We start from the raw sequence: 14704 nt of genomic DNA, 5'->3' as shown, positions 1-14704 counted from the left end.
GTAGTTTACAAAAAAAAAAAAAAAAGAGAGAAATCTTTCCTAGCCCTGATCCCTAAGAGAAACCATATCCCTATGCTCACCCAGAAATTTGTCTATTATCTTTCTCCCTTCTGTTCTTTTCTAGAATCTATTTTTAAAACATGACAAAACTTTTTTTTTTTTTTCTTTTTGCGTTACGCGGGCCTCTCACTGTTGTGGCCTCTCCCGTTGCCGAGCACAGGCTCCGGACGCACAGGCTCAGCGGCCACGGCTCACGGGCCCAGCCGCTCCGCGGCATGTGGGATCCTCCCGGACCGGGGCACAAACCCGCGTCCCCTGCATCGGCAGGCGGACTCTCAACCACTGCGCCACCAGGGAAGCCCTGTTCTTGAATGTTTTAAATTGAATTTCTGTGCTAATCATGGATCTCTTTACTGAAGGAAAGGCCTTTAATACTCTGATGATATATTAATCAGAAAAAAAAATACAATACTTTATATACCCCTAGTCCCAATTTACAAAAATATATATGTGCATAGAAAGGAAAAGGGTAAATTTACCACAGTTTTATTCTATATTTAAGTTGTATTACTATTATAATCATTATAAAAATCTTTATTACTGAAAATGCTACTAGATATGCATACTTATATTTGATATGAATGTATGTTTTTAAGTAATTATTAATTTTTTTCATCTTCACAACTAAATACTTTTCCCTGGCTATTTATAATCCCATTTTTAATGACTAAGTCTGACCATTTCTTTAGTTTTCCAAATTTCACTGGAATTCTGAATTTAATTGTGTTATGATCTCCATTGCACAGTCAAGCACATGCAATTACTTCCTGAACAAGTTCCTAATTTTTAGCTCTTAAAAACCGAACATTGTATGTGGCCCTTTCTTTTCTTACTGTCTTTTTTCTTAAAAAAGTACTTATATAGAAAAATGAACTGTTTATTAAAAAGATCTGTTTCTACCAGTATTAGAACAGGTGATCTCTTCTAATTCTTTACCTTTGGCGATCTACACAAAAGCTCTGCTCAATGAAATGCAATGAGAAGAGCTCACCTTGGGCAAGTTACTTCATCTCTGTGAACCTCAGTTTCCTCACCTGTAAGACAGGGAAGCAGTTCCTACCTCGAGGAGGCCTTCTATGGAGTGAATGGGATAAAGCATATACAGTGCTTAGTGCAGTGCCTGGCTCAGTAGACGCTGCCATCGCTGTGACTAGCCTGGCCAGGGGACTGTGTGTTTGTACATATTTCAACAAGTGTCAGGTGAGTAAGGGTGAATGTCCTTTTTTTAGTAGAATGCTACTGTTTCCCATCTATTCTGTCACCACTCATAAGAACAATGTCACCTCATCCACCTGCTGGTCTTGTTTTCACTACAGAATGCTACCTGGCCTTTGGAGATGATTTTTTTTTTTCACTTGATCTCGAAAATGCCAGTTAAATGTGAGATTTGCTTTTTCTGCCAAGTATTCTAACTTACCCAGTTTTAGGAACGCCTCCTCTAGTCTTTGTGTAGTTGCATTTATACAAATACCTGAATTGCTTTTATGTCAATCCTGTAAAGATGTTTGAAGAACAAAAAACAATTTATACCAAATAACTGTTGCACGTTGCTGGTTTCTCGCATAATCATGACCCTTGATAATTTCCTTCCGAATTCAATGATTTGATGTTTTATAACAAAGAGAAACCAATGTTGTTTTTTTCCATTTCACTCAAGAATAAATGATCCATTCTCTCTACTCAGAAATACACAAGGTCAACAATAGTTTTATTTTATAGTTTTTGAATCTGAAAATAATGCTGTGATAAAAATCCATTTTATTTATTTATTTATTATTTTATTTTTGGCTGCCTTGGGTCTTAGTTGAGGCATGCGGGATCTTTCTAGTTGTGGCGTGTGGTGCAAGGGCTTCTGTAGTTGTGGCTCACAGGCTCCAGAGCACGTGGGCTCTGTAGTTGCAGCACACGGGCTCACTAGTTGTGGTGCGCAATCTCAGTAGTTGCGGCATACAGGCTTAGTTGTCCCGCAGCATGTGGGATCTTAGTTCCCCGACCAGGGATCGAACCCACATCCCCTGAATTGGAAGGAGGATTCTTAACCACTGGACCACCAGGGAAGTCCCTAAAAATCCATTTTAAATCCGTGTGCTTCCTTGATGCCAAAAGTCATATCATTGTGTTTTTCTTTAAAAAAGTAATTAATGAAAGAAAAAAACTCCCTTTACGCACATTTCTTTCTTTTGGAATCTCACCCAAAATCATGAGGACATAGGCTCTTGAAGGTTAATGGACTTTACTACATAAAGAAGTTTTAAAGAAATATTTGTTTAATTAAATGAGAAAAACAGTCTTCCTGAGTTTGGGTTTTTTCTTTTTCTATTGTGCATGGATTTTAGCACTAACCCACATTTCCAAAGGCAGGCTTCTGTAATCTGAGGATTTCAACAATTTTCAATATGTTTATTATGAGAAGTCCACAGGGAGGTGAAATGCCAGACATTACAGAGCAAAGATGAAGACATTCAAGGTTTGGGAGTTTTGTTTATTTATTTTGTGTTTTTTCCTACCTGGGCTTTAAATATTATGGTGGAAATAGCTCATTTCATTTTTGGAATCCTTGGGCTAGAACAGACTATCAAAGTAATTTGATTCACACAAATGCTGTTCTTCCACATTCTTTTAGAAAAGCAAAACATTAAATCATCTTTGCTCTGTTTCGGTTTGCACTAATTTCACAAATCTCAAAGAAGATTTATTGGCCTGCATCTTAGTTTCTGCAATATAATGAAATGCTAATTTCATTTTCATAAGATGATTTCTACATTGAGTATTAGATAAAGTGTCAAACTGATTTTATTTTTTAGGTTTAATATTTATGTACTTTTTTATTTTAAAATAATTTCAAACTCCCAAGAATTTCTAAGTATATCAAGATCTTTTTTTTTTTTTTAACTGAGCCATTCAGAAATAAATTAACACTGGATTATTTCGTGTGCATTTCCTACAACCAAGGACATTCTCCCATGTAACCACAAGACAGAAAAAAACTTTTCCTCTACCCTCTTAGGTTCAGTGTCAGGGCGCCTGCTAATTTAACCGACAAAGGTTGATTAACAGGAGAAAAGGAATACACATTTATTAATATTTGTATTTTCATGGGATTTCACAGAAAAGAAATGAAATTCAAAGAAGAAGTTAGACTGAGGAGCTTCTATACCCTTCTTAGCAAAGGAAATAGTGTTTGGGCTTCAGGGGACAATAAATTGTATGGAAGTACCTAGGAAATATATGGGCTATTTTAGTAAGGTTTGTTTATGCAGACTCATTTTGGTTGCCGGCTTTTGCTCTCTGGTGATAAGTTGTTCTTCTCATCCTGCTATAGGAAAAGGGCAAAATTTATGCCACCTTCACAAAAGGAAATTTATGCCCTGCTTTTAGGGAGATCAAGGAGTGCAGATAACTCTTACCATACTTGTTGATTCTTCAGCTCAAAATAATCTTCATATCAAAGTGGCATATTTTGAGGGTGGCAAATTCTGATCCCCTTTGCATCAAAATCAGAAAATGAACATTGTTACAAAACTATCATATAATCCTCAAAGCCATTCAAGTTTTTGCCAATTATTCTGTTATTCTGTTCGTGTCTTTCCTAGACAAAGAAGGATCCAATCCAGGATCATAGATTGCATGTAGTTTTCATGATTTTTAGCCTCTTTCAATCTGGGACAGTTTCCCAGTCTTTGCTTGACTTTCATGACCTAACACTTTATACATTTTTAGCAGGAATACCACAGATGTGAAGCTAAGTTTTGATGCATCCTATCAGATGGTCAGTTTGGATTTTTCTCATTACAGGTGATTTTATTCTTGATCATTTCATGAAGGTGGAGTCTGCCAATATTCTCCAATGTAAAGTTACTCTTCCGTATTTCCTTTAGTATTAGCTAAGTATTGGGGGAGGGTGATCCTATGAAATGATGTAAAGATCCCATTCCTCATCAAAATTTCAGGCATGAGTTTTAGCATCCATAAATATTTCCTATTTAAATTATTACTATGATGGCTGCCAAATAGTGAATTTCTGATACCATAATTTCTTCTACATTTATTAGTAGGTATTCTAATGTAAAGAAAAAAGATTTCTCCTGTCCCCATTTATGTCTATTTCTAAATTTTTTATCAGCATAAATTAACTAATCCTATTTTATTTAATGAGTTATAATGCATTTTTATCATTACTTATTTAGATGTGAAATTGTCCCATGTTTAACCAGTTCTTTAAGTATTTCCTAATTTCTAGCACAAAAGGAAATTCTAGGCTCATCAATTTCACATCTATATGAACACTGAAAAAAAAAGAAAGATAGAAAATGAATATGGACCATTTCAATCTTTAACAGAGTTAACTTACCACTATAGTAGGAAAGCTATTCGGTGTAAGACTATTACATAAATGTCAAACAACAACTGCAAATTAAAAAAAAAAAAAACAACACTTTATTAAAAAAGAAAGAAAATTTTTATTGAAAGTTTAAACTTCGTTAAAAAACAACAAGCTACAATTATTACAAATGTACACACCACAAACTTCTCTCTCTCTGCTCACCTCAAAATTCAAAATAAATATCATAACAAAATGGGAGCAACATCAGAAACTAGTTTCTACCTGAACTGAATGCAGAGTGCCCTCTAGAGGCATCATTTAATCAATGCAATATTTCCCACTGCAAATGAACCTATTTATAATATAGCTCTGTAGAAAGTTTTCAGAAGCAGTTCTCATTCAATACGTAGGTTTACTCTACGCATACTAATAACTCATCATGATTTGATTCAGTGTATTATGTACCACCTCTAACAAAACTAATGCAAGGGATCCAACGAAAAAGTGGCTCCCACTTTATCAGCTAGACAAGAGAATTGAGACACGTGATCACAAGACATCAAATTGTCATATGTCAGTTTGTGACTTTTGGTAAAGCTATTACCAAATCTGAAATCTCCCAAAAATTTTATGCAGAAGAAATGTCTCCATAATTTATTCCATTATTTCCTCACCATCCATAGACGAATCAGCTGTAGATTCAGCTTGCAAACTGCCTCACTTGGCTCTGTACCTTCTCTGTACTGCTGCAAACTTCAAAACTGCTGGTGAATTAAAATCGAGAACTGTAGTCACATCTTGAAATGAAACTCCAACACAGATGTGAAAAATTCACATTTAAACTGATATCGTTTAAATAAGTATTACTTAAAGATCAAGTAAATAGAAAGGTAAACTACTTCTCCTATTATAAAATTTTTATACAGCTCTCAAGTATATGGGGGTCTAAATTACTTAATACTTCAACTATAGTTATGAAAAGTATCACTTTCTCACCTTCTTTGCAATAATTTAAAATAATTTGAATAAAATTATTTTACCAACGGCTGTTCCTTAAAAGTGTCCTTTCAAATATTTGTCCCAATGAAATTCAGCTACAACAATATAGATTTGAGTTAAGAGAATAGTTTTAAGATAATATTGTTTTATTTGATCATATTTTTTACCTAAATACATAGTCAAAATTAAACAGCAATGAGATACTAGGGAAAATATTATAATTAGACATGACTCAAAATTTAGTCTTCCAATCTTCCTAGAGAATGTCACAACTTGGTATTGTGTAAAGAAGAGATTTGAGAGATATATTTTGATAAATTAAAGGAAAACTATAGTTGACACCAAAATGTGGTTATATCAGATGAGTGTAACCAGATCTAATTTATCTACTTTGCTTTTTTGATATAGATACAATTGTAAAATATATAATTTAATGTTCCTGTTGAAATGCTTATTTCCAAGAACAGTGTAGGGGAGGAAAATTCTTGAACGGGCTCTGCAAGAAAAGACAGCTTAATAGGAGAAAATCACACAAACAAGTTTTTGGTGACATGGGAGCCTAAGAGGTTAGGAAATGAAGACCCAAAGAAATGGCAAAACCTAGTATATAATGCTTTTATACGAAATTGATCAAAGAAAGACAATTAGGGAAAAGTAACTGAAACATATGATGAGGCTAAAGGAAGATCAGAATTATTTTAACAAGGTCTGTTTGTACAGATTTCTCTTCGTCTTAATTTTCCATCCTTGATGATAAGAATGCTTCTTTCTTCCTAGTATAGGGGGACATCTTTCACAAGGGAGTTTTATCTCCCGTTTTCAGGAAGAAAAAGGGGAGATCAGAATGCTTTTTTTTGTATCTGCTGTTTTTCAAGTATCTTTTGTTCAAAATAATCCTTATGCTTAAGTGGCATATTTTGGGCTGGCATTCTCTGCCATCACTCAGCATTCACAATAAAATATATAATTTTGCTCTGCATGTATAGCTAGTTTAATTTTGTTTTCAATAAATCAGCATGAGCATATTTACTCTGCAGAACAATGTGCAAAAGCTTTAACCACGTGATACAAACTCTAAAATGCCAACGTTTTCTTGACCTTCAGGTCAAGCTTAACTTAACAGGCCTAACTTATTTACAATTCTGGTTGGGAATTATGTTTCCTATCACCTGAATCTTTAAGAGTATTCACTTTTTATAGTCTCTGCTTCTTCAAAAGAATGGAATTTTAAGTAAATAAAGAACAACCTTCATGATAGTATGCCATATTAAAAAAAAATAGTAACAGAAACACCAGGGAATCTATCCCCTATTGACCCATAAAGCTCGCAAGCTATGTCCCTCCTGTATCCCTGTTAGAGGATGTATTTTGTGTGTTTTCAACCCCATAATAAATAGTAGGGAGAGTAGCAATATTTGCATGACTTCTTCGTTTTTCTGCTGTTCCTCCTGCTCCCTGGAGTAAAGAAACTCACATCCTAACAAACCTTGGTGTTCCAGGCTCAGTCTATCCAGCAGATCTAAGATCTAAAAACGGTGTCATTTTTCTCTCAATAAAAACTCAGAAAACTTGTTAGGAGAGGAGAGAATCATGCTTACTACTTGCCCTCGGACAAGATTTTATCCTTATATTTCTTCTCAAGCAACAACCTGACTACAGGTTTGATCAGGGAATTTGGAAGGACTCCACAACTCCGAAATCCCTCCAGAACCCTGCCTGCTGATGCCTAAAGCTCTATGGCTTGTAGCAGAAAGTTGTGTCCCCTGTTACAATCTCCACAGCTGTTAGGACTTTGTCAGCTCCTTCTCCCAGAGGCTGACTACTGAGATGAGGGGGGAAGAAATCATATGGATCCCATGGAGAGAACGCATCTAGAGAGAACAGAGGAGCAGCCTACACGTGACTTTTTTTAAAAATTAATTTATTTATTTTTATATTATTTTTGGCTGTGTGGGGTCTTCGTTTCTGTGCGAGGGCTTTCTCTAGTTGCAGCGAGCGGGGGCCACTCCTCATCGCGGTGCGCGGCCCTCTCACTATCGCGGCCTCTCTTGTTGCGGAGCACAGGCTCCGGACGTGCAGGCTCAGTAGTTGTGGCTCACCGGCCTAGTTGCTCCGCGGCATGTGGGATCCTCCCAGACCAGGGCTCGAACCCGTGTCCCCTGCATTGGCAGGCAGATTCTCAACCACTGCGCCACCAGGGAAGCCCCACGTGACTTTTTAATACAAGCGTCCCCTCCTTCAGGACTACCCGGCATCCTTGTTGACCTCAGACCTAGTTGTTCTTGACTATCTGTTCTCTTGTCACACATTTCATAATCACTCTGAGACTCTGGAGTTACAATGATAAGCAAGCCAAACCCGTGCCTGCCTCCAGGGGTTTCTAATCTAATGGAGGATACATGTGAGTAAACATGCAATCAAGTGTAATACGCTGCCTAATGTAGGAAATACACGTTGCTATGGAAATACATAGTTGGAACATCTCATGCAATCTAGGGTCTTGTCTTGCTCCCATGCTTAAGGTGAGAACTGCACAATGGCTAACATTCAGCCCGACAAAAAGGCCAAGGTTTGCATGTATCACAATATCTCCTGTTGAAACAGTGTGTATTCATAGACGCTGTATCCTGTCTCATCTGTCACTCTGCCCTTGTGAACGAGAATGTTTCACTGGCGCAGAATAGTTCCAGTAAGATGGCCAAACCTTAACTCCGTAAGATAGTTATAGGAAGATGTGGTTTCTACAGAACTATGCTCACCTGTAACCTTTCGCGGTCTGAACAGCACCTGCAGCTGCACCTTATCTCCACTCCAATCTGGCTCCTCTGTCCACGCGTTCATCCAGGGAGCAGCCACAAGAGGTTTGGCTGGGGTATGTGGCGTCAGTTCAGCGACCTGGCACATCACAAAAAGCAGAGAGGAGATAAATAGAGATCCAACCAAGAATGCAGATCGAGGGCAGTAACGGAGTCCATGTTTATAAGAAATATCCCTATCCTCCAGGCTTTTGTTTCAGACATGCAAAGACCATTTTTAGATATTTATTTAAATTATTAAGCCACATAGCCTTGGGTTGAACTCTAGAAATATTCACTCTTGCCCGAGTCCAATGCTACTCTGAAAATTTTGTGAGCAAATCTTTCCTCTTCCGTTACCTCTTTAAGCCACAACTGTTAAAGCTCCCAATTACAAAATAATTAAGACACCATGACTTGTGGATCTAAAGCACATTTACACAGAGTAACTTCTTCATTGAGTAATTTGTTTCTCCCCCTTATAGCCAGTAGCACACTCAGAGTACTAATCACAACAACAAAAAGTAAAACCTAAAAGTCACGGCTTAATTATAGTATTTTAGACACCACTTTTCATTCTGGGTCCCCAAAGGTTGCGATTCCTGGTCTTTGAACATCTGGAAGTGTTTCCATTATAGAAGAACATGCTATTGATTCTTCCTTGTCTTGTATTTGAAAATATGCTTTGTTCTCCAGAATCTTCCCTAAAAAGACTGGGCTTATGACATAAGATCAAAGCATAATATGTGGGCTTCCCTGGTGGCACAGTGGTTGAGAGTCCGCCTGCCGATGCAGGGGACGCGGGCTCGTGCCCCGGTCCGAGAGGATACCACGTGCCGCGGAGCGGCTGGGCCCGTGAGCCATGGCCGCTGCGCCTGCGCGTCCGGAGCCTGTGCTCCGCAACGGGAGAGGCCGCGACAGTGAGAGGCGCGCGTACCGGAAAAAAAAAAAAAAAAAAAGCATAACATGTGACCTTGGCGGCAGGCTGGGAGGAAGTGTGGACATTTGAGGTGGGTGAGTGTGCAGAGGAAGACAGAACACTAGTGCCCTTAAGTCTCGCCCTGGCTTTGCTGTCTGCCAGTTAACCCCTCTGAGGCTCATTTCTCTGCCTTCTAAATGCAGGAGAGGAATTAAATGATCTTCAGGTTATTTCCAAGATTGTGGTTTCTGTTTTGCCTATTGAGTGTAATTGTTTTCTTTAGGAATTTACAGTGCTTGCCAATACTAATGAGGCAACCCACAGCATGTAACCATAAAAACCAAGTCTGGTGGTTTGGGGTTGTGTGTTCACCTGAAGTCATTATCAGTAAGTGGAAGTTCCATGGTCTTAAAGTATAGACATCCAGTGATGTTAATGTACAAGGCACAAAAACTTAAAAATACAACCGTCCTACAAATATAAAATGAACATATGTCCACAATTCAACTCATTAATTAATGAGGTATCCAGAAAGATAAGAAGGCTCATTCAAAGAGCATTTGAAGAGCTGGGTATTTATAGGCAATTTAATAAAGGAATGTTAGAATAAGATGTTAGATTAGATACAAAAATGGTAATTCCCTAAGAGGCAGTAAATCATAAACTTTGAGATTATCTTTTCTGCCAGAGAAGTTTCTACAAATTAACAATGTCCTGGCTCTAATCAAATGGTAAAATTTAAATAATTAAATAATCCTTGGATGAGCCTATTAAACGATGGCGTACAAAGACTTCGCTTTATTGGATAATTTTTTGGAGGCACCTGTACTGGAGACCCTTGAAAAGGTAATAAAAGTCTGAGAGCTCCAGATATACTGGCAACTCATTCACCTCTTTCCCTGATCTCTCTGGTTGCTGGGTTACTGCGCAGATTGTTACCTCCCAAGGGTGGTCTAGGGGAAAAAGAGTTCACACATCATACATAACGTAGGGAAAACTATTTGTAAAATAAGCTTCATGGTCGCATTGGCCTAACCTATTATCCTATTGGTAAAATCTAATTCATGTTAATATCATTTCTATTTACTTTCTAGGTTGATTTATTCTTGTTGAATGAAGGGTAGGAGGGAGCAATAGTAACATAGGAGATTTATATCCACGTAAGTTTAAAACAAGCACTGAATAAGCCAAGGATGCAACAGGGATTTACTGGACTTCATTGAATTTTGTCACCATCATCTTGGAAAACTCTTAGCCTAACAATACTGCCTCTATAATTCCCTGTTCACTTGCGATTTCACAAGGACGCCACCTCAAATAAAGATTTACTTAATAGTATTTAAGAGTCATTTTTGAATTTTCATAGTTCTTCCATGGTAAAAAAAATATATTTTTTTAAATCAAAGTGTACTCTTGGACAAAGAAAGCCACGATGAGATTTGAATTTAAAGTGGCCACTCCTGGCAGTAACTCAAGATGGGTCAGTGATTTTTAGCTTTTTTGGGAGGTCGAAAAAAAATGTAGACCCTCTCTTCAGAAAGAGACAATGAGCATATAACACGTATATTATAATGTATATATAATTTTGTACTTAATTTGATTTGGGATGACTCATGGACCCCCCACATTTCATCCTGGACCCTGGTCCAACTCCCAACTTAGAAAAACAAGGAGGCTTGTAAAAGACCATCAGTGAAGAACCTGGTCCTCATAGCTTGTCTCACAACCCTCTCCTGATATCGGACTTTATAAGTCAGCTACCTTTCAGTTTGCAGGCACCAACAGGTTGTTTTCTTTGGCACTGAAGCAGAAATGCCCATCACAGTGGAAAACCTAAACCCAATTATTTGGAAATAACACAGTCCTCTATGGTCCTGCTGTAGTGACAATTCCTAAAATCACTAGCAATCCAAAGGTAGATTAAAAAGTCATGGGCTTCAGAGCGCATTCTTACCCTGCCCCTTATAAGTCAAGTGACCTTAAAAAAAGGTACTTAACCTCACTAAGTCTCAAGTTACATATTTAAAAAATAAGGATGATTAAGGGGTAGGGCCCAGAGCACAGATATGTGGAGCCATACCCTTCACCTAATCAGTTGAGTAGAATCAGGGAACAGATCCCAGGTGAGGATAATAGGGACCCAGTAAAACTAATGCCAGGTTATGTAGGGTGTGTTCTATTTGTGTTTAAAAGTTTGTTAGAGCGTTTTTCTTTTTTCACTGTACTCCAAACCTTGGGTCCTAATGTTACATGCAATGTTATAGGTTGCGCGCAATTATTTAATGATCTAAAGAGGAAAGCAGAGTTTACAAACTTTAATAAATTCTGCCTCTCAGTTGTCACAATTTTGAGCTTTCTAAGAAAGAAATAAACCTTGATAAATAGTATTCTCTTTTGTAAAATAAATCTAAGGCCAATTGAATTTCATGAATTTCACAAGTTAAAGACAGAATATAAATATAGTTTCATTCACTAAATTCTTATATTAAAGAATAATCTAAAAGATTTGCTAAGAATTTCATAAAACCCAGGTAGGTAACATGGCTGTCTTTTAAGCAAGGTGTGACTAAACTTTTTGATTATTTTTTTAACCAAATTAAAATGTTTGTGCTTTTTAAATTATTTTTCCTTTCAGCAATATACTAAATTTACGGTTCCTACTTTCCAGTCTCATTTGTTAGAATGTTCGGTAACTGTGCCGGACCCTCAGAATAATAACAGTGATATCAATTATTGAGTACCTACAGCATGCCTGGCACTGTGCATTGTACCTATGTTATCACTAATCCTACTGACAGCCTCACGGTACAGCATTATTTTTCTCTTTTTATAAACCAGGCTAATAGGACTCAGAAGATGCGGGACTTACCCTAGGTCCCACTGTTATGTTCAACCCTAAAAAACTTAGTTTCTACTTTCTTCTGCAACATAATGCTTCTTTCAGAGGCTTCATATGTAAGTTCTGGGCACACTCGTTATTGGGACAACGGCTGTGACAGTGGCAATGAGAAGACAAAGAAGCCCTGAGTCCTGACTGAGATATAATCACTGGAGCTCCATCCCTCCCCTGTCCTTTCAGCTCCCAGCTGGGTTCCTAGGTGCCGAGATGCGCCATCTCCATAGGTGTGACTGGAAGCTCCCCCCCTCCATTCACCACCATGTGCTTCTCTTCCTCTTTGCCGTCACTTCTCCTCTTTCTAGGGTGGCCAAAGTCACCGAAGCTGTGGTCACCACCCTGCTCCAAGTTCAGGAACCCACAAGCCCCACAAGGGCCCCTCGCTCTTTGGCTATTGTTCTGAGGGACATGTGTGAACCCCACTCACAAGAGAGGGAGCAGGGCCCCTGCTCTGAGACAGAACATTCACTCACTTGTCCCAACAAGAAAGGAAAGGGTGGCTGTTGGCCTCTAAGCAGGTTCACCACGAAACAGTTTGAGGATCTTGTGGATTGTGATTATTCCTGCAAAAAGTCAGGACCCTGCAAGAGTGGATACTCAATGAATTATTGTTGAATATTGAAGAAGGCACATAATTCAAGGATAAAAGCACAAGGCAGCCGTGAAGGCAGTAATAACTAAGCTCAAGTGCCCGTTCTATAGCTTCCATTAATGTTTCCATGCTTAACGATTTGTGCCTCCACTTTATCAGTCCTATGAGTTTGAGGTTATTTGCATACATTTTAAATAAGCATCTAATTTACTGTTAGATTTGAGTTAATGTCTTGAATTAAATTTCATCACAGAGTCACTTTTATTCAATAACAAATATTTACTGAGGGAGGTCATACTATGTGCCAAGAAAGAGCAGTGAATAAAAGCAGGCAAACACCCTTCTTTCATGGGGCATATATGAGGCCTATGTGGGGGTGGGGAGAAGAACAGTAAACAAATAAGAAATCAAGATAATAAAAAATTCTGAGAAAATTAGACAGAATTAAGGGCCATTAGTGATGGGTGTGAGAAAGCTATTTTAGATAGGTTTGTCAGCAGAGGCTTTCTTGATAAAGTAACGTTTGAGACAAGCCCTGAATGGCATGCGGGGAGCAAGACATGTGGAGGAAACAGCAAACGCCAAGCCCCAGTGTGGGAAGCGTGCTTGGCATGTTCGATAAACTGTGATGGGGCAAGTGTGCCTGGAAGAAAAAGACAGGGCGGAGGGGAGCAGACGATGAGCTCAGAAACATAGCAAGGGAGCCCGATCATTTGGGGACTTGGAGGTCACAGTGGGTCGTATGAAAACGATCCCCTCTGGGGGCTGGGCTCAGTAACATGTTTGCCACAGAGGAATGTAGTACCGGAAAGTATTGTGACCTCTTGGCAGGTAAGTGTGGTTCAGAATAGGTCAGAAAGCTGCCTCAGGGGCTTAACATTCAGTCTAGTCCAATTCCATAGGACTAATTAATTAATTGAGAATCTAATTAACCTGAAGGATTTGAGGCAGGTTTTTTTTTGTTTGTTTGTTTTTGTTTTTGTTTTTGTTTTTTTGCGGTACGCGGGCCTCTCACTGTTGCGGCCTCTCCCGTTGCGGAGCACAGGCTCCGGACGCGCAGGCTCAGCGGCCATGGCTCACGGGCCCAGCCGCTCCGCGGCATGTGGGATCTTCCCGGACCGGGGCACGAACCCGTGTCCCCTGCATCGGCAGGCGGATTCTCAACCACTGCGCCACCAGGGAAGCCCTGGGGCAGTTATTAAAGGAATTTTGTGACTCTTCTCAGAGGGTTGTGGGAAACCTTGAGGATAGGTCCAAACTCAATGCTACACATCTACAAACTTTTGGGCCATGAAGGGTTTTACTGTACACCCAGTAGTTTGTTGTATATGGCGGCATCATATGTGGGACGTGAGGTACAGATATTTCACAGCCCAAGAGAAAGAATAAATAGAAATATGAGGGTTAAGGTGTATTATTTAGAGGTTTTTTTTTTCTATTACAAATAACCGACACCAAAAAGCTAGCTTAAAAAAAAAAAGAGATAATTCATTATAAAGATATGGGATGATTAGCAGAATATAAGGGTAGGAAGGCAGTTATGCCTTAGAAAGGGTTGATTCAGGACTAGAAAATTGCCAAGACTCTATCTCACAGCTCTGCCTTTCCCCACCCAGCTGCTTCATCCTTGGCTCCCTCTACACACAGAAGAGAATCTCATTGGCCAAGCTGGAATCAGTTGTTTACGCTTGGTCCAATCAGCTATAACCAAACCAGTGACGTCAAGTAGTGTCAGCAAGCATGGCTGTCAGAGCCTCTTCCTGGGAGCCACTCTCAAAGAAGGTAGAGGGTTGGGCAGACAGCCCAAGCAACCTCTGCCACGTGGACATGTGATTAGGTCATCCACCTACATATTTATTTTACTTGGAGACAACTTTAAGAAGTATTCCTGAAAAAGCTCCTACCCCAATCCAAGGGGTTGTTTTTAAGGGATGAAAAATGATGAGGAAGGCAAAAAATATATATATATATGTAAAGAAAAATCACAAAATGAATGCATTTTTCTCTTGAATTGTGTTTTTATTTTTTTTATTTTATTTTTTTTTTTTTTTTGTGGTATGCGGGCCTCCCTCTGTTGTGGTCTCTCCCGTTGCGGAGCACAGGCTCCGGACGCGCAGGC

The 14704-nt window shown here is 38.9% G+C and overlaps 1 protein-coding gene across 1 annotated transcript in view; it reads left to right on the top strand.

The window, feature by feature from the left end:
• The window catches only part of TNIP3 (TNFAIP3 interacting protein 3), a 97435-nt gene that overhangs the window by 21195 nt on the left and 61536 nt on the right, over positions 1–14704 (top strand). The gene's annotated exons all lie outside the window — the stretch shown is intronic.

Source organism: Physeter macrocephalus, chromosome 7 (genome assembly GCF_002837175.3).
Source record: "Physeter macrocephalus isolate SW-GA chromosome 7, ASM283717v5, whole genome shotgun sequence".
Classification (NCBI taxonomy): Eukaryota; Metazoa; Chordata; class Mammalia; order Artiodactyla; family Physeteridae; genus Physeter; species Physeter macrocephalus.
Note: the sequence above shows the minus strand (reverse complement) of the source record. Positions and strands in the feature narration are given on the sequence as shown.